This window comes from Triturus cristatus, chromosome 4_1, assembly GCF_964204655.1.
Source record: "Triturus cristatus chromosome 4_1, aTriCri1.1, whole genome shotgun sequence".
Classification (NCBI taxonomy): domain Eukaryota; kingdom Metazoa; phylum Chordata; class Amphibia; order Caudata; family Salamandridae; genus Triturus; species Triturus cristatus.
This window is the reverse complement of record NC_140585.1, coordinates 880,523,376-880,549,590: the sequence shown is the minus strand read 5'-3', so window position 1 is coordinate 880,549,590 and position 26,215 is coordinate 880,523,376. Positions and strand designations below refer to the sequence as shown.

Sequence of the window (26,215 nt, the reverse complement as noted above, 5' to 3'; positions counted from 1 at the left end):
ACAAGCATAAAATCAACAAGTAATAGGAGAAGTAGCTGGATTGAGGGTGGTTAATACATTGTGATGTAGCGTTCTTTAAAGGTCGAGCATCAGCACGCATGCACTGTCTGCAAGACCTGTTGTAGTCAGTAAATGGCATGTAACCCCGCCTGCTGCTTACCATAGGCTGCGCCAGTCTTCTCTGCTGGCTCTTTATTGGTTGGTGCTCCTGATACATCAATTCCGTTGTATCGTAAGGAGCACTGACCAACTACAGTTTTGTTACCCTATAAGTTTTCCTTTGTTCTGTTTAGGGACTGCTTAATTTAATTTGTATTGTGCCACCAAGGCGCCGAGCACAGCGCTTGGTTTCATGAATTTTTTGTTTTGTTATCACCATGGCGCCTGCTTTACGGGCCACCATGCACATACCTTAAATATGCATGGGCGCCGCGCTTTATATTTTAGCGTGGCTTCCGCTTTTAAATTTTATTTTAATTGTTTCCTGCCTCATGTTAGCACGGTGCCCATTTTAATTGTTTTCTGCCTCGACTCCGGAGTTCACATAACTTAAAGCGCAGTTACTCCGAGCTCACCAGTGACACCAGAAACCATCGACACAAATTAAGGACTGCGTAGAAGTCTTTCATGCTAAAGTGATGTCTGATTTCTACCTTGTCAAAACATTGAATTACTCGTCTATTATTCTTCTGCCTTATCTTTCCAAGGTGCAGGAGAGCAGGATTTACAAATAAATGTAGAGACTTTCGTTTTTATGTCTCTTTTTCAGAAGTATTCCTGATGGCGAAGCAGTTGCTTATTGGCTTTTCTGGCCTGTAAAGGTTGTAAATTGTTTAAACCAAGAATATTGTGTTAGATTGTGCTGCATGTCAGGATATGTTGCGAGCTGACACTGGATAAACTACCGAATATTATCCAAGCCCAATCTAGGAAAGGTGATGCCCTTGTTTTTGGTGAGGAGCATACCAATTCACTATTTCTGGCGAGCTCCACTTAGGGACTCTCCACATTTTCTCAAGGCAATTAATAAACGAGTTGAGTCTTTTTAAGGCTGTATTTCATAACAGTTAAAACAATGCACTAAACCGAGTCATTTTAAGATGAATCAGTTTGTGGTCTGCCTCTGTGTTTTTTCCGTACTCCCCTGCAGTGATTTCAGATGTATCTTGGATGTTCCATAGCCATGGCGATTAGAAGCAGACATAGTGAAACGCCTGCCAGGAACACTATATTGAAATGAATATACAGTAAAATGAGGCTTCAAAACAAAAGGAAGGCTTCAGAGTTTGCTCCATCGTGGATGGCATCAATGAAGATACTTCTCTCCAAACGCTGTGGTGTTGACACAAATGGAGGAGGTTTAGACTAGGTGACCGCTTTATAGATACATCTGACATAGCTCCTTTGTATTGCATCTGTGTTTCACCCTTTGTTCTCGTAATTGCCCTTGGGGTGGTGAGGCAGACTTGTGCACTTTTTTTCTTTAAATTTTCACTTCACTGCAAACAAAACAACATAAATAAAACACATTGCTATTTACAATGCCAATAGCTCTAACTCCACCAAATGCGAGACCGATTGCATTGCAAATGATTGTTCTTAAATTAGTGCAGCATTAGGGCAGTCCCGATGTATACAGAGACACTGTTCCGATCTTGAGTGGGTAGATGGAAAATACCTTCTGTCTGTTTTTTTCTTATTTAGACTTCTTAATCTGGGGGTTTGATGGTGTCCTGGCTGTGGGTGTGTCAAGAACCTCCAGAGATGGTGAGTTTGGCTGCAAGATAAGCACGAGGGAGGGTCGAAATGACTTTCAGAATATGCAGCTGGTTTTGAAGATGGTGCAGGCCCGCAAGGGGAGCCAATGGCATACCATTTGTATGGGGTGATGCGATCATATATCCTTAGGCCGTTTAATGAGAAGTGCTGCAGTGTGTAGGATGCTCCTAAACAGGCGCGGCAAGCACTGGTAACATCAGTGGGGTGGGGCGGGGTGGTGGGGGGAGTGGACAGATGACAGGATAGGGAAAGTAAAATAGAAAAAGAAATAAAACCACTTACCTTGTGCTCGCCGCATCCTCGACTCGGCGATGCAGCGAGCTCAATGTAAGTGGTTTTATTCTTTTTATTTTATATTTTACGCTCCCAGTCCCGTCGCCTTCCCACTTACCCCCCCCCCCCCATTAACCCGCCCCTTCCCCGCTCCACCGCTGTAACCTGTGCCGGCCGCGCTTGGTTCTAAGGGGTGCAAGATGGGGTGTTTGGGAGGCCATGGAGCATGGTGTTACCCCCATCCAGATGCAAGGGTTTGAACACCATTGCTGAAGTCACTTTCTGGAAGAAACCACTTAACTTTCTTTAGATGACAGAGCTGGTACCAGGCCATCGTTGGGTTTTTTGACAATGTGGTCCCTGAGAGTGAGATCAGTTTAGTTTTCCTCTTCCTATTGTATGCTACTGTGCAGAACCCAAAATTAAAGTGAAAGTTTTAGACAACAAGTATTTCTTACCACCAAACCGAACCCATTTTATTAATCTTCAATTATAAAAGATTGAGTTAAAAGCTGCAAAAATTCAAAAGTAAGCCTTGCAAGTTAGAGGCATATTTTTGTAGCGGGTGTTTAACTTAATGAGCCATTTTACATTATTGTAAGTCCCGAAATTGGGCTTAAATAATGATGTCTGCAACCAAGGCATTAACTCACTGAGTTGTCGTACATAAAATAGTAATCTGAGACCTACACGTCATATTTAATTCTCTGCAATAGACAAATCCCCTCAAGGTATTTCATGATTTAAATCAATGAGCAGGAATTACAGATCCCTCCGGAAAGCACATTGACCCCCTGAGACATCTTACCAGCTGGATACCTGGAAACAGTTCTTTGCAGGAGGTGCATTAACCACTAAACTAGCTTAATATTTGGTCTATTTGTGAGGAATTAAGTAAAATACAATCGCTGTGCTATCACTTTCTCCATGTTGCCAATTTCTTTGGGGTTGGAGCTTGTTAAAAAAGAAGCACGTGAGATACCCATTATTGAAACCCTCATGAGTCCAGCCCTCGGTACTGCTCCCCCAAGTTGTGGATTCCTGGAGAGGTTCTTTTTCCCAGTCCCAGCACTGCTATCAACAATCTTAACAACCTATCATCTTTGGTTATCAAATTGTGTCATCAGCTGAAAACTACTAACAACATTGTGTTACATCCTGCTAGGCACAGCCCGTTCTACATAGTAAGAAAAGGAATCCATAACTAAAATGTATGAGAGCACAGCCCCCCTTCGAACAGAGGGGCACCTTTGGGGACAGGCCATGGTGTGGAGATGGAGCTCTGCTCCCCCCTCCACCAATAGCTGATTGTGCACATTGTATCACCAGGCCCATGTACCCCCTCGCCCCATAACAGCCCCGCCTTATACTCCGCTGTGTCCGTATAACTACCTAAGTTTACTCCACACTATTTGTCTCCCAAGCCTCATAATCCAGAGGATCTATGTTTGTGACTCTGCTGCTCTGTCAACTCCTCCACTCTGTCACCACACCTTACCGATAAACCACCTGTGCCAACCTAACCTACCTCTGTACCTATCAGCGAGTACCTTGTTATCCCTTGCATAGTGCCCACAAACCGGTCCTAGGATGCTTGTTTCCGGTCCAGGGAGGACCTGGCTTGGCAGTTCGGGCTGGACTGTTCCCATGAGGCACAGGGTCAAGACTGATTTGCATATGGCTGGGTCTAAACTGGGGTGGCATGGTGAGCAAAAGAATGATGGATTTAACCCAGATCTCTTGACTGGGGGTGAATGTTTTGATTTGTTCTGCCTTCCGTCCATCAATTGTGTGTCTTTCACATTATTTGCCTAGCACATATCTCACCTGCTTGAAACTGTAACCCTGATTCCACCATAGCACCTGTACCCACCTCATGGCTGCCCTCCTCCACTGGCTTGGACATTATTATATGTAATGCAATTAATACATAACCTTTCTGGCCCTTTCTCATATCAACACTGCGGTTTGCAGTTGATTTTAGTTCGAACAGGCTGCATGGCATCTCTCTTGCACTGCTTGGCCCTCTTACATTCAACTAAGACAGACCCGCTCCAGGTCATGGCTACCCCCAGGGATTACCTGTCCGCAGCAACACATCATGCATTATCTTTTGCACAGGCATGAAATAGCCAAAGTGATCAGCTACTTACTGCTGGTCAATGGAGGACTCTTAATTAGTCAAATTGTGCACATTCGACTATCTAAATATGAGATTAGTATAAAAGGTTATCGTAAGACGTCCATTCCAGCAGAACTCCTGACCATCTAGCTCCAATGTATGCCTGCTCAGGATTACAAATTTAATTAGAACATTGGAATGCTGGGAGCTCCATTGAAAACAATGGACTGCCCCGGGCTTCTAATGACCGGTAGAAGCCCAGAGCTCCAACATTCCATTGTTTGTTCACAGCTGTTGTTGAGAACAAAAGGCCTCACCGAGCCCGAGGGGATTTCAACCCCTGGGGCCCCGTGAGGCCTCTGTTTTACACATTAGAACATTCTGCCCTCCATGGGCGGAATGTTCTAATATCCTTAGAGCCTTCCATAGCGGGAGCAGGCCTTTAATGGCAGGTAGAGTCCACTACGGTGGGCTACAATAAAAATGTCAGAAAGGACAACCCTATGCACTAACCAGGTTAGTAGGTTGTGATCATAAGAAATATCATAGGGGACCTGAAGAGCTGACTAAAGCTACCTGCTTAGCAAAAACCATAAAGTGTATGCCTGCCTCTCACACGTCTTCACCTATCGCACTACTAAGGACTGCGTTCCGTAACACAATGAGTGTCACAATGAGTGACTGTGCCCTCACGGGCACAGTCAATAGGCCTGACTTGCATCTTCACTCATGATTAAACCATTAACATTTCCTGCTGTAGAGAAATAACAAAACAAAAAAAGATTGCTTTCTGTATGTAATGATTCTATTGACTAAAGAACTTGTGTGGAGGTTTAGAGTACTAGTCAGATGTAAAATAGTCCAGCATGCAATGCAATGCAAGCATTTTATATATGGTGAAATGATTAAACAACAAGCCAATAACATGAATTGAGAGAGAAGTCCTCCTCTGGAACCTGCCAAAGCAAACTCTGGGGCATATTTACAAGCCCCTATCGCCACCACTACGTCACTTTTTCAGACGTTGTGGTGTTGATAGGGACTTCGCCTTATTTACAAGGCAGCATTAACCCACTTAACGTGGCTTAAAGAAGCCTTGTAAATAAGGCCACCTTTCACGCTACACTTATCATGAAAGGGGAGGGCAATGGGTGTTGCGATGGGTGTTCCACCGCAACACCCACTGATTTTGATGTTGCCCCCTAGTTACAAGGGTGGCCTAAATGGGAGGCAGCACCAGAATTATGACCAGGGAAAACCTGGTCTTCAACAGGTGAAAAGAGGAGAAATGCTCATTTTTACTGTTTCCATGTGTGCTACGTTATGCAGCGCACATATAAACAGTAAAACGCCATTGATTGTTTATGTGCAGGAAGGTCTACCTTCCTGCACATAAAAAATCATTGAATTTTTTTTTACGTTTTACAACTTCTATGTGTGCTGCATTAAGCAGAAGTTACAAAGCACCATTACAGATTGTTTATGTCCAGGAAGGTACACCTTCCTGCACACACACAATCATTCCCCTGCAACGCAGGCACCCTTGCCCTATGGTGCAAAGGTGCCTTCGTTGGTGCTAGGCACCTAAATGAGCGCCAGCGCAGGGGTAAATGCAGGGCTGCACCGTATTATTGTAAATGCGGTGCAGCCCTGTGTTTCAGAAGTGGCGGAGCGTGGCGTAAAGCAAAGGAGGCTAACGCCACGCTCCGCCACTCCTCTTGTAAATATGCCCCTCGGTGTATATGTTAATGAACGAGTAACAATAGGTCGTGCAGACAGCTGAGTTGTCAAGCCAGACCTGAGAAAACAGAACCAAAGACAGTTGAAGAAGCATTCCTAGCTCAGTGCACGTGGCCCATGGCACAGTGCCACGCTGGAATGCATGCTTGTCTCAGGTGTGTTTATATAATCATGCCCAGTGTAGGGGTGTGCCATTCACTTGATTTACTAATGAAGGCTCTTCTCACTGCCTGTGACAGACGATCACTCAGTGGGATGTTACATATTTCTGTTACTGTGGCCTGTTTATTTAAGACATGCAGAGGCCAGTAGACGTGTGCTCACTCATCCCTGGCAACGAGATGAGCCTCACTCTCTCCGCAATGCATACCTGCCAACTTACAACTTAATGCCACTGTGTGAGGAGGCGGTGGGGTCTCGTGCCGCGAGCTACCTAGGAATCACTCTGCCCATCACCAATCTCCCCTGCCTCTCCCAGAAAAATAAAACCAATGGGTAGTTGAGGCTGATCTCTATGTTCTAGGGTGGTTTCACAACTCTTAATGGACATAGGCTGCTTATAGCCTCCAAACACTAGCTGAAAGTCCACTGTTTCCAGAGGTTTTCAGCTCGTTTTTCCTGCCATAGTGTGATTTCGGCTCCTCACCGGGTGACTGTTTGAAGGGAGTCAAAATCGTGTGACACACTGTGGAATCATGTGAATTGGGAGGTATGGCAATGGCAAGGGTAACTAGTGGGTACTCTTATGCGCGGATTTAACAAGTGGGGGGGGGGTTTAACAGCTCACAATCCATCGCTTCTAGGTAATTTCAATGCCATCTGATTAGGGCGTTTAAGCAGACCAATGATCTGCCCGTGCATATCAAAAGCCGCCAGGCGAGAAAGAGAGGCATTCAACCTCAACATCCATTCAATTCCTGCCTCTCTGCTGAGACTACTTCCTTTTACTGGCCGTTTATATGTCTCTCGTGCTAGACAGTGCAAGCTGTCAGGTTTGAAAAGACCTATTGTGGGCGTACCGAGAATTTACAGCGAGGCTTGAGCCTGCCTATTGCTTATCCTTGGTTGGCTTTTATGTTACTCTGATGTGCTTGCTTCTTAGTTAATGGCTTGTCTTGTCCATTTTGTATTTGTCCATCCCTTGAAGCATACCTTCTTTACCATCCTTTTGCTTTGCTGACTAGTATTCTTCCACAGCTCGCTTTCCTAGAATGACCTTTTTCTTTTTGGCTGTGCGCTCTATGAGTTTTCACGTCCCTCGCTTGTGTGCTTCTTCCCCCACTCCCAACCTTGTTCTCTCTGTTGCTGTTTCCCTTGTGTTCTGCTCTCTCTTATTTGCTTCTTCCCCCCCTTCCATGTTGCTATTTTCTTCATATGCTTCTCCCTTCCTCCTGCACCCAGCTTTATATGTACCACCCACCCAGGGCCAGCTTTAGAGCTGGTGGTGCCCGGTGCGAAAATGTTTGTTGTCGCCCCCAATGACCACCTCCACCACGGATCCCCTCACTACTACCTTTTAACGGTGCCCAACTCTCCTTAACCACTCTCTCTCAGATGCAAATATTGCACTCTCTCTCTCAGAAGCATATATAGCGCCACTCATACCAGTGTAGGGTGTCAAAGCATTTACATCACACATTACACTTAGACAATCCATCATAAGTGTATAACTCCGCATATAGGAAATGTTACATAAGACAGAGGACTACAAGGTGTAGGAGTCACATGTCATCAATACTGGTAGGCAGTATAGTTTAATATTGCTTGGTCTAGAGAAGCACAAACTCAGAATTTAAAAAAGAACACCATAGTTGGGGGTTCTCTTTAACATTGAGAATAGTTTTCTGCCCAAATTAATCCTTTTTGCAACATTAATCTTTGTTCAAATCTATACTTTGCAGCGTGCATGCAGTTCTTTGATAAAAGTTAATAGTTCAGTACAATTACAAAGTGCATAGAATGTAAATAGGTCAATGAGTTACTGCTGGTAAAAAGACATCATTTTTTTACTTGCAATTTATAAGTTCAAATCCTATATTAGGATTTTTAACTCAGAAACTGCAAGTAACAAAATAATGTCTCTTTTAAAAGCAGTAACTGATTGACCTATCTACATTCTATGCACTTTTTAATCTGCTCGGTACTTGTTTTCTGCAACAGAAGTATTAACCCTCTGCACTACTTTATAGTGAGCCAAAACAACAATTAAACACAATTAAAAAAAACTCCGACCTCTCTTCAGAAAGAACATTAATCACAGGATTTATCCTGATATTTCTCTGTTGCCCGGAAATTGCTGAGGAAACGAATGCGGCAGAATTGTGCTTTAATTTAATAATAACTTCAAACACGGCGCCCCCCGGAATCCAGCACCCGGTGCGGTGGCACCGGTCGCACTGCCCTAGAGCCGGCCCTGCACCCATCATAGGTATTTAAAATGTTTTAGTTAATTATTTTGAGGGCCTAACAGCTGCTATTTGCTGCCAGACCACTTCGCATACCAACAAGGGATTTTCCCTTATAAAAACATATTTTTATTTATTGATCCAATGATGTCTGCCATCTCGGATCCATGAATTAAAAAAAAAAAAAATTGGTAGACACATAAATGTGCTGGTGCATGCATGCATGGTGGTGCATGCATGTGCCAGCAGAATGATAGATCGTCACACCATCATCACACCTCCCCCCCCCCATTGCAGTACAGCATTGGGAAATACTTTTTGCTAATGCTGTACAACATCGGCAAAAAAGCATTGGCAAACCTAATAGGTCAACAAGGCAAGAAAGAGACTATTGGCTTTACAATGCTTGTTAGTTCCGGCTTGAGAGTGGGCTGTGGAGCCACCCCTCACTTCATTATATTGTCTATTTGCTTCATCCTTTCACCTTCCACTAAATGAAATTCATGGAGAAACATATCCACCCACTCCATTACCCACTGCATGGCCAGTTTAGTGAGCATCAAAAGCAGGAAGGATTCCATGACCTTCACCTGTGAGAAAATATGTATATTGCCCTCGTAGGTCAGCTTCAGGCTCGCAGGATGCCACAAGGATGCTGCTGTAGAGAAGCAATCAATTTCTTTTTAGGTCTTGCCCACCAGATAGCTGTCTGGTTACAAAAGGCACCTTGTGGACTGTTCCAAAAACCTTACAGTGTGATTAGAGTCCCCTAATTGCTTTCATTGATTAACTTTATTGGCACTGATATGTTTTTCTGTCTTATTCTATGGATTTCCTTCCTATTCTGTGTTTGTCTCTCCTCTGAAGCATATCCTCTCTACCATGCTTTTAATGGGCTAACCTATATCCTTCCTCTGCTCATTTTTAGGGAACTAGTTTTTTCTTTTTCACTGAGCACTCCACGAGAGTGCATGTGTTTTCCAGCTCTGCCTCTCATATGCTTCTCCCCTTGCCCAAAAAATACCCACCCCTCGCTCTGGTATGGGATCTCCCACGTATGCTACCCTCACTCTTATGTGCTACTCCCCCTGTCAAAATCCAACCCTTCCACTCTGTTTTTGTTTTTCCCTCAAGTGTTGCTTTTCCTCTCTGTTATACCGTCTGCCCCAATCCATCTTTATTTTTATTTAACTCCATCCCTCTCTGCAGTACTTCACCCAACCTGCTCCTCCATTGCTCGCCGAGCCCTCACAGCCCTCCTACTTTTTTTAATATTTCTTGAAGGGTCTGTCAGCTCCCATTTGCTGCCACCCCTCTCTTGTACTTTAGTGCAATTGAAAAATTAAAAAGAAAATTTGCGTACCATGTGGCATCCAAAATCTTGGATTGTTAATTTAAAAAACGAAATAAAATGGTGCTGCATCATTCAGCATGTGAGTGCATACATTAGTGGCGCATGCACATGTGTACTTTATCACGCACGCGTATGTCTCCTAATGACAAAGACACCGGTAGCAGTATGACGTGTACATACTAGGCAAACAGAACGTCATGACACATTTTAAATATTTTTTTCAAATGCTGCACAGCATTATTAAAAAACATGTGGCTTTTTACTGATGCTATACAGAAAAAAATTATTGCCAAAGTCAATAGGTCTCTACAGCACAATTTATTGGCTTTGCCAATGCTTATTAATTCATTGTAGCTGCTGGGCCCTATTCATAGTAGTCTTGCTATAGTCTGGAAAGAGCAGTTGCCCTTCGTCATTCATGAAAATGGACTTTCATTGTTGAACTATGCAAAGAAAAATCTCCCTCTCAGATGGGTAACTAAGCACTACCATAACAGTACCTTTAACTAACCCCAAAATCGTTTCTTCCTTTCTTAGTTGTAAGCCCGTAAACCCTCAAATTTATCTCTCGAAATGACAGTCCGGGTTGGAGCATCTCCTTGTTTATGAAACTCGCATTACTGTTAGCACAGATGCCCCCTTCCAGAGACCTAGAAAATGTGTTGTCTGTAACTGTAGTGTGCTAACACACCATGAATACTCCAATCTACGCCACTCCCCTCTATGACACTCTACACCACTCTATGCCACCCCACCTTACACCACTCCACTCTCTTCCACTCTACAATACTCCACTCTACGACACTACATTCTACAATACTTCACTCTACTCCAATCTAGGACACTCCACTCTACTCCATTCCATTCTATGCCACTCCACTCTACACCACTCTACAAATCTTCACTTTAAACACTCCACTCTACGACACTATATGATACTCCACTCTATGACCCTCTACGACACTCCTCTCCACAACACTCTACTCTACGTCATATTACTTTATGGCACTCTATTCCACTGAAAATGAAAAGCGCTATCCTGTCGGGTAACATCCATGATTGCACAGCCAAACTGCGGTAAGGAGGTTCATCCAATATTATTCAATCAATAAACAGCAGTGATCATTAAAGTGATGTTTATTCAACATTATTTCTTGAGATCAAATTCAAATTCCTTCAAACCCAATGCATTTCAGGCGAACCCTTCATTAGGGGAAATTACATCTAAAAAATGAAAATGGAGAACAGCAGATGTAAAAACAAGCAAGTGGATGCATTGTTGGGATAAGTGGTAGTGAAATAAAAACACCTCGACGTGAAGTATAATTCTGAACATAAATAACAGCGCGAATCGACCTGTGCCAAGAGAACCGAGTGAGGATAAGTCTAGAAAAAACAGTAAAGAACTAAAAAAGTTTTCATGAAAAATTAATCAAGCCAGACTCATCAGGCGGGTTAAGGTAAGATAAAGAGTTGGCATGTGTAGCCGTCAGGTAAACATGGAAAAACAAAAATAGTGCTGTATTAGTTGCATTATACTGTGAAACCGGTATGAGCCAACTTGTGTAGCAGTCAGGTAAACGGAAAGGAACTAACCGGAACAAACATGTTGGTTACACACATGCACTGGATTGTGTAACCGGTATGAGCCAACCAGTGTATTTAGACCATAGCGGCGCCGGTCGGCTGCGCTGGGGGACGTTACCCGACAGGATAGCGATTTTCATTTTTATCTGACTTCAACGCTGGTTGATCAGACAGCGATACCCTGGTTGCATGCAGAATATCTGAACCATTTAACTGCAGTCTACCACAGGTGTGCATCACCACTCCAGACTCTATTCCACTGCACACCACTTTAATCTACCCAGTTTATACCACTTCACTCTATAACACTCAAGTCTATGACGCAATACTCCACTTTGCGCCACTCCACTCTGCAACACTCTACGCCACTCTATGCCACACCACTCCATGACACTCCACTCCGTGCCACTCTACTCCACTCTATGCCACAATCCTCTACTCCACACTGTGCCATTCCACGCTAGCACTCCACTCCACGACATGCCACCTTACTATGACACTCCACTCTACAAAACTCCACTCTACTATATGACACTCCACTCTAAGCCCCTCCACTCTATACCACTCCACTCTCTGCCACTCTACATCACTTTACACCATTTCACCTACAACTCTTTACTCCAGTCTACGCCACTGCACTCTACACCACTCTATGCCACTCCTCTTAAAGCTACTCCATAACACTCCAACCCATGCCACTCTCTTCTAGGCCACTAACTTTTAGCCATGCTGAACAACAGTCTAGTTGGTCTACAACATGACTAAAAGACATTGGCAAAGCCAATAGCTCGCACCTAGGTGAGACCTATTGGCTTTGCCAAAACTTGTTGAACTTGTTTCTCTGGACCCTTTTGGCAGGGTTGAGAGCATTTAGAATCCATGAAAAAGTTGCTAGTGAGAATGAGGTTAGAAATGGACTGGATATTACCTGTAGAAAGGGGTAAATGTCCAATATCATGGTGTATTCATCAAACACAATATTTTGATTAATATATAGCAGTGCTTAGTTGACGGTGGTGGTTGCAGGTGGAGTTCAACTGCACTCATTTTTGAGGATCGTGACTTATTTTTTTATCATCATACAAGAGAGAGACGGGAAGAAAAGGGGGAAAGAAGGAACATGAGAAATACAGACAAACAATGGCAAAGGAAGAAAGCAGGAATGAAGAAAACTGTCCTCCAAGTGACCTGGCCTAGCAGTTTGGGCTGGACTGTTCCCATTGGAGCAGGGTCAAGACTGATTTGTATATGGCTGGGTCCGAACTGAGGTGGCATGATGTGAAAAATAATGATGGACTGTAATACGGCCTTGAGCAATTACTAGTTGCATTCCATTCATCACTTTGTTTGTATACTTTAGTGTGCCAATCTAAGTGGGATGGGTATGCCCAGACGTGGGTCTAGTACAGAGTGTGTCTCTGGAATCCACTATGTGGTCCTGGGTTGTTTGTATTCCAGTTCAAGGACCTGGCCTGGCAGTTTAGGCTGGACTGTTCCCACTGGAGCAGGGTCAAGACTGGTTTGCATATGGCTGGGTCCAAAATGGTGTAAGAAAATAACAATGGACTGGTCCAGAGTAATTACCAGTGGCTGAGATTAATTCAAATATTCCATCCATCGCTTTTTTGTATAATTTGATGTTTAAAAATAGACAGTGTTATAGATGTGTACTGGTGTCAAGAAATATGTGTAGGTGATATGTGTGGGTGTCAAGCTCGGCAAATAATGACATAGATTAAACACGCCAACACTCCAGTTTGGGACAGCGAGGAGGGAAGAAAGCCGTACCGCAGGATCGGGCTCCACTGGGGACTATGCATCCCATCATCCCCTGCGCTTCAGCAAACGCTCTCAAAAGCGCGACGCCGGCCCGCGGCTCAGTACGCGCGCAGGGACACAACCGGGCTGCGCCCAGGCAAAGCCCGAGCCAAGGGGTAGCCCGTCCATGCCCATCATCACCAGGAAGAGGCTGGGCCCCCTCTCTAGGTCGTGCGCCTTGGGAAGAAATTGCGACTCTGACCAGTCCTCCAAGTGACCATCAACTGTGGGTCAGCAAAAGGCGTCTATCCAACAACCAGTGGGAGGGGGAGAGAAGCAATACCCTCGACTCACTTTTAGGTCTTGCCTGAGCCAGCGCTTTAGCGCTGCGCTGGCGAGAGCTTTAGTAAACGGGGGATTTGGAAGTGCAAACGAGTGCTTTTCAGGCCTCCAAATGCAGTGCATGTGCGCCGGGCGCGGGCACCATTTGTCACCCTGCCTGATCACTTTCGCGGCCGCTTTAATGTTCTCAGTGAGCCGCGCGGCCACTGAGAACATCAAAGCGGCCGCGAAAGTGATCACCATTTGCCACCCCCTCCCTTGGCAGCTCGGATTTGTAGCTCAGCACGCTTGTAATAAAGCGGTGGGGTTTTTTGGCTCTTCATGGCCCAGCGTAACGGGTGGCTTGTTTAGGACTGGTGCCCTGGTTGGCCACATGACCCCCATTGCACTTCACGTTTTGTGCGTGCCGAAGGCAGAGTTGGCTAAGAATCCACACTTAGCTACAACTTCAGCATGTGCCACCGACATAGTTCTGCCCCGTGAGCGACGTCACTGAGCGCTGGCTTCCAAGGCTGCCATGAATAATTGGTTCGGTATTCTGGAGAGTAGTTTTGTTTTGAAGGTTCGGATGTTGTCATCTAACTTCTGACATCTATCTACATCACTTAGTCAGTCAGAGTGAGTAATGATTATTAGCCTATTGACATTTCTCCGGGAGGTATTACATATCCACGGAGTGTGGTTAGAATTGAGTGCATGGATATGCGAGTGCGCGAGCATGCGTGATCTGGACGGCCTACACCCATTCATACATTGTACGTGCAAAGCACCTGTCGCGTCACTGACCAGCTCTTCATGAAAAACAGCGTTGACATGATTGCTTGGGCAACCATTGTGTTCCATTTGTTCTGTGAGTCTCCGGGTGACGTAGCCGGCAGGCTTTTGGAAATTAAGCTTTTCAAATAGAGCTGTATTATTCTCCCATCCAGCAGATTTCCTGCGGCAGAACATTGACAGGTGGCAACCAGAACTTGATGAAACATTCAGAGGATGGGAAAGAGGGCTCGTGCCAACGGGGCTTCCTGCCACCAGATCCATGTGGCAAGCCTTGTGGGGAGGCTGCACATCACCATTGGGAACCACTGAGAATGCGTTTACCGCAGTATTGGAACAGACACGATGCTGTCGATCAGGATTCAGATGTCTAAACCCACAGACCATCTTTCCTCAGTTTTGGTCTATAAAGTTGCGGAGTCCTCTGCAGCCTAATTCTGTCATGATTAGGGTTACCACCTGGCCGTTTATTACCGACATGACTGGTATTTTAATGTACCTGCCGGTGCAAAAATAGGAACAAGCATTGGCATAGCCAATAGGTCTCGCCTTTGTGTATAAGTGTTTAGCCATGCAGTTGATGTTGTTGCACCAAGGATATTGTGCTGGATAACTAAACACTTATAAGGTCTCAAAAGCAAGACCTATTGGCTATGCCAATGCTTGTTATCAAGAGCAGCCAATGTTCTGTCCCAAGAGATTGAGCTGACGGAGCGTTGCCTCTCATTGGAGGAGGGAAGGAAAGGAACCGACTTACTAGCAACCCTCCCAGGGGGCTGGCCTGTGTTGTCTGGGAGGGAGGATTCATGCATACTCTCTAGCTGTCCTTCCCCAAGTTTCCATGAGGCTAAGTCACCTCCACTATCAGAAGCAATAGTGGAGCCAACGGTTACATGCTAGGCTAGCCCATTACAGCATGTGCAAACAGCACTCTGACGTAAGAAAACTAACAGGTTGTCTCATCTCAGTGAGCTGCCCTCATCTCTACACGACTCTGCGTGTAACTTGTGAGTTATACAGAACTAAAGGGCTTCTCAGCCATTCATCCTCTTAAGGTCGGGTTCTGCGTGTAACTTGTGAGTTATACGGAACTGAAGGGCTTCTCAGCCTTTCATCCTCTTAAGGTCGGGTTCTGCGTGTAACTTGTGAGTTATACAGAACTGAAGGGCTTCTCAGCTTTTCATCCTCTGAAGGTCGGGCTCTGCGTGTAATTTGTGCGTTATACGGTTGAACTGAAGGGCTTTTCAGCCTTTCATCCTCTGAAGGTCGGGCTCTGCGTGTAACTTGTGCGTTATACGGTTGAACTGAAGGGCTTCTCAGCCTTTCATCCTCTTAAGGTCGCCAAAATGTGCACACTGCAGATGGGTGATAATCCCGTTATTTTCAACGCCAAGAGACAGTTCATCTGAAGTGTGCACTCTGTAAATGTGTGTGTCATACCATCATGCGTCTATGGGATCACATGTGTGGTGAAGACATGATACATGAGCGTATGAGACAATTAAATTATCCCTCCATAGCTCCACCTTGAAGATGAACATAATTCGCGTCACATTCTCTAGGCCATAACAGAGATGAGGATACAAGGGTTCGCGACACAAATTCCGAAAGACAACACACAGTGGGAGCCACAGCTTGGCAGCTTCTGGCCGCTATAATGCAGCAGTGCACACTTCAGCTGGACAACTCAAGGGACCCCAGTTTGGGGCAAGAAGGAAACTGAGGCGCTCCAAGGTAAAGTCGTTTTTCCAGGATCACACAATTTGTGGAAATCGAGATTATGCCTCGTCTTCTTATTCCACAGTAGATTACACAACCGTGAGAGCCTCTCTTTACCATCTCTCCTTCACCTCTCCTCTTAACTCGTCTGTCCTCCTTGCAGGAGCATGTCTTCAATTCATTCTCATCAAATCCCAGTTACAACCAGCCTTGAAAGTGACCCAACCCTCACTTCGTACCTATAGAAGTATTGATTTGTATTCAAAAAGTCATAAACACGTTGACATATTTACTTGTTTCCCATATTAGATTCTTTGCTAAATTAATCGCATGGAACGGATCACAGCCTCCACAGAATGAACTAGAATGAACTATATTTTATCAATTTTATTTTCCGCATTGTGATTGTTTCCGCCTAAAAAAAAGTTGGCTTGTAAAACTAGCCATACCACAAAATAGCACGTTGGAAAATAGCGCTTCTAAAGTGTATTGCACAACAAAAATAGAGCATTGAAAAGTAGCGCAGGTAAACTGCAATATACCCCAATAGAGAGCACAGAAAAACTAGCTACAATTAGGAAAATGTTCATATCAACATAGCGTATAAAAAATAGCGCCAATGAGCAGACTTGCATATCAAAATAGTAGATTATAAAATAGTTCTGTAAAATAGTTTACACGTCAATCTAGTGCCTTGAAAATGCGCAACTTTAATACGCTATTTTCTTCCGAACACAAATGATAAAAGAAGCGTCAATGCGCAGAGGATACGCACATTTTCTGCTTCCTGAAGAAATTAATTTTGTATTTTTCCATGCTAATTTTTGTCTTCTGTCCTACTTAGTTCGCACTCTAAAAACATGCAAGAATTCAATGAGAAATGCGTGCCCTCGAGCATGGAAAGTTTCCTGCTCCACGCGCGCAATTGCGCACGAGAGCGCGTGCCGCGATCCCTTACCTGCCCCGGATACGTGCATGTCGGAGCCCGAAACTGCCGCCCTTGCTGTCTTCACCCTGTCGAGCGCCTCTCTTAAAGTGCCCCTGTTGCTAAAGTCCTGTCCAGTCCCGAGCTCTGTCACCGCCAGGGGTCCTCTGCTGCAGATGTTTACAGATGTGCGGCGCTGCTGTCTGGTGCTGGGAACTGTCTGGAGTGGCGCTGTCATGCAGATGAGGGGGAGTTTTCGGCAGGCATAGGGTGGAGCTCTGAGTGGGGGGTTCCTCCCCGCCTGCCCCACCCAGGCACACTCTATCCTTTGATATTTCTGGGATGACTGACAGTGACATTCCCTGGAAACTTCAGGGCACTTTGGGCACTTTGTTAGGAATGCGGGAGGCACCTTTTAAAGGGAGGAGAACCCCCTGGGGCCCAGGAAAGTTGGTGCAAGTGGTCTCAGGTTGACAAGCTCACTGTCAGCTGAGCGAAGGGGTGAGGAACAAGCAAACAGGGTGCGTGCAAATCGGTTCTGAGCAGAAACCGTACCTGGAGGGGCTTGTATGGGAAGTAACGCCCTCTGAGAAGATAGAACGACCCAGAGCGAAGACTAGGCGTTTTCATCATATCTACGTCATATAGCTTGAAAATTGCAAGTTGTCGATATCCTATATTGCAGGGGAGCGTCCCACTCAATTTAGAATGTAAATTCATTTTCTTTTTGCAATTGTAGAAGTTTTCTTAATAACTATAGCGACGTTTTATACTCATCAATTTTGTTATTACGAGGCATAATGCGTATTTTTGTCACGAAGTCATTCATTTTGTCATAAACTGAATAGAGTTTTTTCACCAACCCCTTAGTTTTCTCCACATGTCGGCCAGTCCTTCTTTACCCAGCTCGAGGGGGGAATCTCAAAGGCGATGCTTTTGGGGCACCCAACAAAAACCCTCCATAGTGCGCTCACAACGTGCAAGTCACTGCTTCCCACTGAAACAACTCCCAATGAGACAGGCAACTGAGATTATTGTTGTATAACAAAGGGTGTGGCTTTGTATTCACATCTTCACGTGATAGCAGTGAGAAATGATACCATAGTTAAGCATAAATCATTGTTATGAGAATACAGGATGTAAGCGCGGCAAAAGACATCGTTATGAGAATGTAGTAGTACAATTAGCAAAAACAGCTGAAAGATTGTGCTAGCAAGACAATATTTATCTCCACCTCCCACAGCAGCGCAACTCGTCAGAATGCGAAAGTGTCAGCAGGCCCCTTGCCTTATCCATCGCACACGCCCTCAACCAAGGCATCCAGGGCATACCTCAGTGGCAACTTCCCCTCCATCACTCAGAGGGATGGCCAATACCCGCAATTCCATACCAACACATACTCCAGGGCACCGCATAGCACTTCGGCACTGACGGGGTATCTGTCATCAGGCAAATTCCCTAAAATGTTCAAATCCAGGCATCCCGGGCTAGGGCAGAAAGGTCCAGGAGCGCCAGCAGGTCAGTCCCCCCTACTGCCTGCCCAGTGTCCACACAAATCAACAACCCACCGGGTGTAAGTTTAGTAAATCAGTCCAAAATATTGCGTAGCCCCCTTTATTTGCTGCAAGAGGTTCCCCCAATTCCTCCTTCTTCCAGGAGTGGATATGGGGTGTTTGATGTGGTATGTAGCATCCTACTGCATGGCGGAGAGAAAAGAGGACGATCCCTTGCCTCGTGATGCCTTACATGCCGCCGTTCTGGGTGCCACCCAATGACGTCATGGGTGGCCCTCCTTTGAGGAGAAAAGGACGATGGACTCCCCCACCTCAGCTCCTGCACACAGAGCGAGTAATAACTCCCCAGTGCTTTTGCTGCGGGGCGCCCGGCCAGTATATTGGCTGGGCCTAAGAGCCCCTGGAAGCTCTCACCTGTTGTTCTGCCAAAGCATAGTCTGTGTGGAGAGACACTGTCTGGATAATGGGAGCCTAGACACTCTAAGTACCATTCACCTTTTTTAGCCAAGACCTTTTGATTTTACCGATTTGTATACATGTAATATGCTTCTACGCCTTTCAGCCAGCCCTCTTCATCTAGTTGACTATTTTTGTGTCATTCCCAGTTTACTTTCGCCGCCTACCGACAATGGTCAATGGGGCAGTCCACTTCAGCTATTAGCTAATTTCACTGTGAATGATGTATTCTGCTCTTTCAGAAGGAGCACATTCACACACAAAATAGTTTTCTTTAGAGCCAAGGACTACTGTGGAAATGCGTGTCCTTTTCAAGACCAGAAAGGTATTTTTGCTTTTAGCCAGTGTTTTATTTTAAATTTACATTGCAAAGGGCCCAGAAACTTCCCACAGTACAATTTTACAAATCAAAATGACAAAACAAAACAAGTAAAAGCAAAAGGCTAGCAGACAACAGTGGGCATGTTGGCTTTGCCAGTGCTTGTTTAAGCTTGCAGAGATGGATAAGTATACTTTTTAACTCCTTCTTTCAGTAAATAACAGCAACTCACTGAACCACCAGAGCGCATCATGAGCAGAACAGACACCAGCCAATACAATCTATCCAATATTTCAAGACTATGAGTTTATCACCAGCCATGAGTCTCACATCCTCCCTACCGTAGTTCGAGAAACAAGCGCACGTCCTAGAAAGCCAACACATGACACTCTGGGAAGAGCGTCTAGAGATAAACAGCACACAGGTCTATTATAAGTCTCTTCAGAGAGAGAGAGCAGCCTGCCCCACCACTGTAAAAAATACGCACCATGGCCAGACACTCAACGGGCAGGGGCCGGGACAACAGAAACACTACACCCAAACAGCTGGACTCAAACAGAAGTGAAAGTCTGAGAGAGGTCAAACGGTACCTAATATTTGTAACACAACACCAGCAAGTTCCCGGGTATGCTACATACGGACATTCAGTTACATACGAAAGGTAACATACCAGTCGCGGCCGGCATGGCTCACGGGTGAGGGGGTGGGCGCGGGGTCACGTGGGGAGGAGGGGTAGGCGAGGGGTCACAAGGTGAGGGGGGTCACGTGGGGAGGAGGATTTCAATAATAAAAATTAAACAAAATAAAACCTACCTTTCTGCCGGCCCGGATCCCACCTCTTCACTGCTTGGTCTGCTCCTACTCTCCTACCTCCGGCAGGAACAGGAAGCAGGCAACCTCCCTCCCCTCCCATAAGACAATCACAACGCTCCAGTGGAGCATTGTGATTGGTCGGGACACTGCCCAGCCAGGGGCTGTAGGGGATTGCATGTTCTCCATGTAGGCTGCAATGCAGCCTGCATGAAGAAGTGCAGAGTGCGCAGGACTGGTGGGTGGCCCGACCAAACCAGTCATGCGCACTCCTCAGGAGTGGGCAAACCACTCCTGCCCTCCCCGGGCAGCTCCGCTCATCCTCCCGCCCACAATGCGGAAAGAAACATAAAATAGCACTAACCAAAAGTAATTACCATTTTATGTTTTGGCTTTCTCGCACTGTGAGAAAACAGTGGGGCGAAGCTCCTCTGCCCTAGAGGAGGAGCCGCCCCTGTAACATACATCTATGCTCCTACATATGTGAGGAGCATCGAGTCAATTCTGAAAAAGTAGTAATGCACGGATCCAAGGTTTCCCCATTTCTGAGTGATGTGTCGCGTAGTGACTTCAGAAACACTGCTGTAAGGTGTCCGGCCCACAGATGCTGATTACATCTGAATGAATCTGAGTCCCAGCCAATGACAGCGCGGTGCCCTTAGCCCCCTGCAGCACCCGCTGACACTGACTCCATTGCATTATTTTCAGACTGACCCTGGCTCCAGAATGCCAAAATGAAGCCTTTTGCGGTTTGTAAGCGATGCTGGGCTTTGCCACAGAACGCCCTTCCGTGTTATATTTTTGGTGGTGCTAGGGGCGGGGCGGCGTTTTCATTTTCTTCAAATACAAGCATTGGAGGGAGTGTATAAATCAGCCGCTAGCTGTCGGAGTGACAAATTAGACTTGAACATGCCCTAGGTATGTGACATTCCGAGCTACATTCTTTCTTCACTCCTTAGTAACTGCAGTATTTTCTCAACAGCTCACATTTCTATTTTTAAGACATGAGGTTTTGTGAATTTCCAGGATTTTTTCAATAAATTATCGAATTAAGAGGTTTGTAATTTGGGCCTGAGTCTTACCACCGAGAGATCTACGAGTGACTCAGATGTCATATCTCCCTCTCGGCCCTTTTGCTCAAATCTCACTCTTTTTTCTCCATCTGCCAAACCAGGACACTAGGGCAAAACAGGGGCTAATGGACCCCCAACTTGGAGATTGGGGTTGTTTGCCTCTGGTGTCCCTGTGACCAATCTTCAGCAGCTCTGCAAAGTCAACAAAGGACAGCCCTGCCACACTGACTCACAGGGTAGGATGGGATGTGCAGTCAAGGGTTTCTCATGGAGATAGAGTGGGGGGAGATCTCAGGACTCAACAATAGAGGATGTGGTCTCAAGGCTAGACTGCCGACCTTGAAGCTGTGATTCTGAGCAAATCACTTAATCTCCCTCTGCCTACCAAAAAAATAAAATAATAATTGAGTCCTTGTGTGACGTAACTGTGTATGTAAAGTGCTTCAATACCTTCGGGTCGAGTTCACGCTATATAAATCTGCAACAAACAAAAAAAAGAGACAATAATGTATTGTCCAGCTCAGTGCTTAACCTTTATTTAAAAGAAAGGGATTACAACTGAAAAGGGTTCTCTGTTACAAGATTGCAATCTCATTTGCGATTTTCAGTAATGCATTACGACTAGGCCTGGGCTAAAAATCCGTTCCGCTCGCGGAAATTGCGATAATTTGACATTTTCGCGTTCCGCGGAGAGCGTGAAAATGTCAAAATTTCCGCAATCCGCATCTTACCGGAAATTTTTTGCTTGCTCGCGCTGTAAAATAATACATTCTCGCGTGCGCGCGATCGCCTTACCTGAATCCCCGCGTTCGCCGACAAGTTTTCCCGATCCGGTCGCGTTCTCCACGAGATGTTGGATTGTTGGTAGCCATTTGCGCTGTCTCGCGACAGTTCGCGCCAGCAGTAACGTCATTCGTCGCGCGATCACGTCTTTCTTCTCGCGATCATGCACCGCGAGACAAGTGAAAACAAGATGGCCGCACATCGAGCAACCGCATGGGTAAGTTGGCGAGCCGCGACCACGCAGAAAATACCGCGAACGGGCGGAAAAAAACTTCTGCATCTTCGCGATATTTCCGCGTGTTTGCGGAGATTTTTAACATTTTCGCGATAATTTGCAAAAGTGAATTTTGCAAATTCCGCCCACCCCTAATTACGACCCCCTTTCAGTACGCTTTCCCTGGAATCAGTTTCCTAATGTCTGCAGTCTTGATGAATAGCTAGGTTATAAGCACCGGGGCACAGGTGCAGTTCACTCAAAAGTATGACACTGTCTAGATCAGTGTTTAATTTGAGCCGGTGGTTGCCCGTGGGGGCACTGGCACTTATTTTTCTGTATCAGCCATTTACCGCGAGCAAAAGAGGAAAAAGCACACAAACCGGAAACACGGAGGAAGAGAAAGACGGAAAAGTGACACAAAAGGAAAAAGCAAGAAACCGCAAGAGTGAGTTGACGGGGCAGGGAGTGTCTGTAAATGGATTAAAGATGCCTCAGGTGGCTTTAGGATTATGCAGCCTTGGCATTCTGTGCCTGCACATTTAAAACCTGGTCCCAGGATGCTTGTTTTCAGTCCAGGGAAGACCTGGCTTGGCAGTTTGGGCTGGGCTGTTCCCATAATGAACAGGGTCAAGACTAATCCGCATATCGCTGGGTCTGAACTGGGGTGGTGAAGTGAGCTGAAGAAGGATGATGGATTCAACCCAGATCTGTGACTGGGGGTGAGTGTCTGAAAAGTTTCAGCACTCCGTCCATCATCTCCTTATATTTCCTCTGTTTGCCCTAAGTTGGCAGGGTATGCCCAGATATAGGTCTCATGCTCACTTTGCCATTGGGTTCAAGCTAGCCTGGCTAATGAGGGGTGTTACCCCGAAACCGATCCCAGGATGCTTGTTTCAGGTCCAGGGAAGACCTGTCTTGGCAGTTCGGGCTGGACTGTTCCCATAAGGAACAGGGTCAAAACTGATTTGCATATGGCTGGCATCCATCATCTCCTTGTGTTTGCTTTGTTCGCACATTTAATAGCAGTGGCTGTGTAACTTTGGACACCTGCACTCTTACATGTATTTATTAAACACTGCTCTAGATAGACACGCCGGTTCAATTAGCTTTCACCAATTCAAGTTCACTCAGCAAAAGTCTGCAGAATTCTGTATTTTCAGTCTCTTGTTTCACTCACATTTAGGCTCCTTATTTACCTGCTCGCTGTAGATACAGTTGTGCGGTGGTGGCACGTTCAGTGTTCCCAATGTTGCAGCAGTGAATCTTATGACTGTGGTGGCCTCATTCGAAATTCAGTACTGGGCTAATCAGCGTAACAAGCTCACACATCAGGCTTGTCCATAGCAGTTTCGGCCTGTGGGCCGATCAAGACTTCCCCCTCAGCTGGGACAAGAGATCTCCAACATCAGCAGCACCAGTTACTTGGATACACGGCAGGATGCAGAACAATACAATGGTGCTTGGCAGTTCACAGCAAGTCTCTCTTGGGAGACCAGTGGACCCCATTCACAAATCTAGTCGCTAGGCTCCTGGCTTTTGGTAGGGGCTAGTTCCTTAGGGTGTCCCTCACAACAGGAACACACTAGGCTTCTCCTCTAGGACAGTCTCTCCTTCTATAACCAACAAAACAATTTCCCCACCACTTTGAATATATAAGCTGATGTTTCATACAAGTCTGCTTCAAGTACCCCTTGATTCTATTTTGAAAAACTGCAAGCAGACAAGATAATACTTTTATTTTCTCATTAGGAAAAATATTATTATCTATTTTTTTCATTGACTAAATATATTTTTTCTTTTTTTACAATATTTTTATGTCATAAAACACAAAATTTAAATGCAATCCTTACATTATATAACATACAACCACATATACAAATTTGTAAAAACATTTTTTCACACATAAAATATCTAAAGAATCTCCAACTAACTATAAAATATAAAACTGCTATGGCATTTCGATGAATCAATTGGTCTACACCACCTTCTTTAGGACATAAAACAATAAAAACATTTGATTAGCATATCATCTATCAAAAAAAGAAAGAACATCATTGTAGCATTCAGTACTAATAGCCTTACATATCATATTATTTCATTACTATTATAATTCCCTAGATAAGCAAATCACATTTATTCAAAGTTCCATATGAATATCTAACTCACATTCTTTCACAGGGATTACCAATTATTCACAACTTTGCCTTGTTCCATTGATTTAACACAAAATTTCTTCTTTTATTACAGAAATGCTAAAAACCAAATGTTTCGTTTCTATTGAGAATCGATGTCACCTCTAGCCTTTTATGTCTACGTATTAACTTAAAGTATCAGTTCATTAATGATTAGTTACTCTAAACCCCTAAAATGTTACCCACAGAAAATTACGACTTACATTCCCCTCCTGTTTATTAACTTATATGATGCCACCCATATACCGATCCTATTGTGTTATGCTTCCTCTTACCTTCAATTTACTTGTCAATTTAAACAATGGTCATCTATGTCATCATAAATGTAGGTATCAGTCTTTTATCAATTTCCTGAGGCTATTGCTTCCCTTGCAGGATTTTGCCGTCCACCTAATTATTCTCTGTTAAATGGACAGGTTGCCAGTTCCTAATTTATAAAATGGGATGTGGTATTATAAAACATCTTCTTTATTCTAGTACAATAAAAGAATAATTTTTTAGGTTCATTTTTCATTCCATTTTGAAATAAACATTAGAAATCTAATTTCTTATAACTTAGGACCTGGAAACCCGTCTCTTTTGTGTTTTGTGGCATACAAATTTTTTAAATACGTTTTTTAAAATTAAATTAACAACTAAGTAAAAGCATAATTTTTCCTTATATGCAAAGTGGAAGGGAAGTTGTTTTGTTGTTTAGTTGTTAATGATCTTATCCCCTTCACGGATTAGGGAGTTACTCTTTATTCGTGAATTGTCTCCTTCTACATGACATGGACACTCTCCTTCCCTCTTTCTCAGCAGGCAGACAGGCTTCTAGGCTCTAGGCAGTCCTTCAGCTCCTGTGGAAGAAAGTGCAGACTTCAAGTGATGTACTCTCACCTCTGAGAGAATGGCTGTCATGCAGACACTAGTTCTGGCCACACTGCATTCCTTCAAGTACTCTGTGGAGCACTACTTTGCTTGCACAAAAAGAACATGGAACTGGAACAAAGTGGGGTGGTTTGCATCCCAATTATTCTATTAATTTTTCAGACCTGGCATGTGAATCAGCTGTCTAAGGTTTCAATCTCAGTTTGGGTTGATTCTCTTTCAAATGTCATTTTCAGGCTGGTTCTTAGACACAGTCTTTCTGCAAGGCGATGGTTGTCCTGGTAGAGAGCAATGATGCTGACTCCAAGCAGGAGTATCCAAAATAAGGGCACATTGAAGTGTGAGATCGCTGTAGCTTGTTGTCATCAGCCTTCCGAAAACTGTAATCAGTTACGGACAAATGGCCAGGCCATTCCTAGAAATGTACTCACCTTGAACAACAGAAACTGCAGTTCCATACCTCAAACCTACCAAATGCAGTGTTCATTAAGAACTTATAAGCAGTCCTTTGCTAACAAGGTTCTAATTGAATTTCTAATGGCAGTACTACTTCCAGCTTCCCTCACTTCAGTCTCTTGGCTTCCCCCTTCAATCACAGGAATTCAGGTGATATAATTCCTGTAAGAAATTGGATTATTATTTGGATTTGGTAATTTAGGTCAATGTATAAAGTATTTATGCAATACCAAAACAGTAACAAAGTCAAAAACACCAAACAAAAAACCAAAACCAAATTAAAAAAAAATAAGAAAAAAGTCAAATTAAAAAAACCAAGCATTGGCATAGCCAATAGGTCTCGCCTTTGGGGCCTTCTAAGTGTTTAGGCATAGCTATTGACTTTGCCAATGTGTTTAAGCTGTGCTGTAGAGAAGTGTGGCTGCTGTGCAGCATGCTGAAAAGTTGTAATAAAAAAGTGCCAGAAGCATTTTTGTTACCTTATATATGACCAAGAAGGCATTATGTCCAACAGAACGACCATGTTACAAAATGTATGTACAGTAAAAAATGTCCTAATTTTTCTTTTGTTCTTGCAATTCTTGTTAAAGTTTTTTTTGAGGGGGCATAAACAATTGGAGGTTGAAGGTTGTGAACCACTACCTGTATTATAACACTGGCAGCGGCCAGACGCTAGGGGAGAAGGCACAGATGGCAGATTCCGAGAGCAGGCTGAGGTGGTGTTGAGTGATGTTGAGGTGGTAGTGG

The 26,215-nt window shown here is 44.6% G+C and overlaps 1 protein-coding gene across 1 annotated transcript in view; it reads right to left on the bottom strand.

Annotated features, from left to right (window-relative positions):
• Positions 1-17,129, bottom strand: part of LOC146855703 (uncharacterized) — a 1,104,791-nt gene extending 1,087,662 nt beyond the window's left edge. The window contains exon 1 of the mRNA XM_085653597.1: positions 16,812-17,129. The gene's annotated coding sequence lies outside the window, so the exon portion shown is untranslated. The remainder of the gene's footprint in view (positions 1-16,811) is intronic.
• Positions 17,130-26,215: the final 9,086 nt, after the last annotated feature.